This window comes from Asparagus officinalis, chromosome 7 (assembly GCF_001876935.1).
Source record: "Asparagus officinalis chromosome 7, Aspof.V1, whole genome shotgun sequence".
Taxonomy (NCBI): domain Eukaryota; kingdom Viridiplantae; phylum Streptophyta; class Magnoliopsida; order Asparagales; family Asparagaceae; genus Asparagus; species Asparagus officinalis.
Genome location: NC_033800.1, coordinates 133,947,923 through 133,950,836, shown reverse-complemented (window position 1 = coordinate 133,950,836; position 2,914 = coordinate 133,947,923).

The window sequence follows — 2,914 nt, the reverse complement described above, 5'->3', positions numbered from 1 at the left end:
TCGTAACGCGTTGACTGGTGTTGACCTAAGGTTACGCGTTGACCGGCGTCCACCCTAGGGTTTCGGATCGTCGAACGTTGACTTTCGTTTGCAACGCGTTGCTTGGCGTTGACCTAGGGTTACGCGTTGACCGGCGTTGACCCTAGGGTTTTGAATCGTCGAACGTTGACTTTCGCTTGCAACGCGTTGACTGGCGTTGACCTAAGGTTACGCGTTGACCGGCGTCCACCCTAGGGTTTCGAATCGTCGAACGTTGACTTTTGTTGCAACGCGTTGCTTGGCGTTGACCTAGGGTTACGCGTTGACCGGCGTTGACCCTAGGGTTTACGGATCGCCATTAACACAGTTTATACTCGTACGTTTGCTGGAGTATACACAGTTTAAGCTCTTAAGGTATTGGAGCATCGCGGTCCCGAATGTTGGGGTTGCAGGACCAACTGTTAAAGTTGATTCATCTGCATGTGTGGATTTTGTCCTGAATTTGTTGGGTGCTCAAGTCACGAGACCAACTAGTGGAGTTGATGCGTCAATGACTCGCAGTTATAGAATTTTTGGCAAATCCTCAGCCATCAACGGATTTGACAAGCCTTTACCGACTACCGTTTGAGTCGGGCTAGCATGCGGATTGTTTAAGTCCGTTCCGCATGTGACGTTGTGCTAAGAGAGTTAACGCTCTTAGTGCTACGATATTGAATACGTAGACTTCGTCTTTCTCACGGGAATAGACTACCCGGCGACGCGTGTTAGGCGTTGACTTTAGGATTTTTGGCTAATCCCCAGCCTTCAACGGATTTGATTAGCCTTTACCGACTACCGTTTGAGTCGGGCTAGCATGCGGATTGTTTAAGTCCGCTCCTATGTGATGTTTAAGCTAAAAGAGTTAACCCTTTTAGTGCTACGATATTGAATACGTAGACTTCGTCTTTCTCGCAGGAATAGACTACCCGGCAATGCGTGTTAGGCGTTGACTTTAGGATTTTTGGCTAATCCCCAGCCTTCAACGGATTTGATTAGCCTTTACCGACTACCGTTTGAGTCGGGCTAGTATGCGGATTGTCTCAATCCGTTCCGCATGTAACGTTGTGCTAAGAGAGTGAGTTCTCTTAGACTTTGTGCTATGATGTTGAATACATAGGCTTCGCCCTTGTTACGGGAAAAGGCTACCCGGCAACACGTGTTAGGTGTTGACTCATCCCTACTTAGGCTTCGGGATGAAATTCCCCGTGCACCGAGTGCCCGGATTGGAAGTTGAGAATCGTGTCTTTTCTAAAAGCAAAGACAGACTGAGAAACGGGAGAGGAAGAATTTTATATTCTATCCCCCGGGACTGAAGATGAAGAATTTTATATTCTATCTACAGTCGGAAAGGAATCTCAAGGTGGGATCTCCACCCCCAGAATCCGAAATGATGAAACTAAGAGTGGGATCTCCACTCCGAGAATCGGAAAGGTTCGAATGACCCTAACTTTTATAGGATTGGTCATTTGAACCCAAAGAATCCCTCATTTATTGAGGGGAAAGCCCAATTTCAACCCTAACTTTTATAGGTTTGGTGGAAAAAGGAACAAGGGCGGATTTTCGTTTATCGAAAAGGAATGACTCGGTCTTAGTCCTAACTATTTGTAGGCTTGACTAAGTGAGATTGGGAACAATCCTAACTTTTATAGGTTTGATTGTTCAAATTGAAAGTGGACCTCTCGTTCATGGAAGGAATCGAGAGAGGAATTTGGCTTTGGCCCTAACTTTTATAGGTTTGACCTGAAAGCAAAGAAAGTGGAATACAGGTAGTAAAGAAAGTGCCAACTCGTATTATCACTCAAAGGAAGACTTTAATGCTAGGTGATTAGGACCTAACATGTTGAGTCTGAGAAATGCCAACGACGGGCAGATGGAAATGTTGGTGGATCCACCGTCGTTTTGAACGTGGATTTCTTATTCATCACTTCTACAGTGACTGGGTTATGCCTAAGAATACCACATGTGGTATTCTTCCGGGAACTTCCTGATACATTAGTTATCCTGAAGATACTAAGGATAGTATCTTTTCAGGAACTTGCTTTTGATGGGAATAAGAAGAGACATTCTGACCTTCAGCGTTCGAATGCAGAGTTCTTATTCGTCAATTCCACAATGACCGGGTTATCCCTAAGAATACCCATGTGGTATTCTTCTGGGAACTTCCCGATACATTGGTTATCCTGAAGATACTAAGGATAGTATTTTTTCAGGAACTTGCCGTTTATTGGCATCATAAGCCGGTCGCCGTCCTTGGTGACTAGGCGATATGCGCCACTCGAGTAGACTGTCTCTACTACGAATGGTCCTTCCCATTTGGGTTCGAATTTACCCTTTTTCTTGGAGTTAAGGATCATAGGCCGTTTCGCAGCTAGAACCAAATCTCCTTCTTTGAAACTCCTTTGTCGAACCTTTTTGTCGAAGGCTCGAGAGATTCTAGCTTGGTAAAATTCAATGTGTTGTTGAGCTTCCAGGCGCTCTTCATCAAGCCTCTCGAGTTCTTCGAGGCGTTTCTGATGTTGTTCTTCGGTCGACATCTGGGTTGAAAGAGCGATCCGAAGAGATGGTATTTGGATCTCCAATGGAAGAACAGCTTCACATCCGTATACCAGTGAATACGGGGTCGCTCCCGTTGGTGTGCGCACCGTGGTCCGATAGGCCCATAGAGCTGCGCCAAGCTTGTCATTCCAGTCTCGTTTGTTGGTCTTCACGATCTTTGACAAGAGTTTGATGATGGTCTTGTTGAAGGCTTCAGCTAATCCATTCGCTGTAGGATTATACGCCGTCGACGAGATGTCCTGAATTTTAAACTTTTCGCAGAACCTTATGAAGGCGTTGCTGACAAACTGAGGACCGTTGTCATGTATGATTCGTCTTGGAACACCATACCTGTAGATGA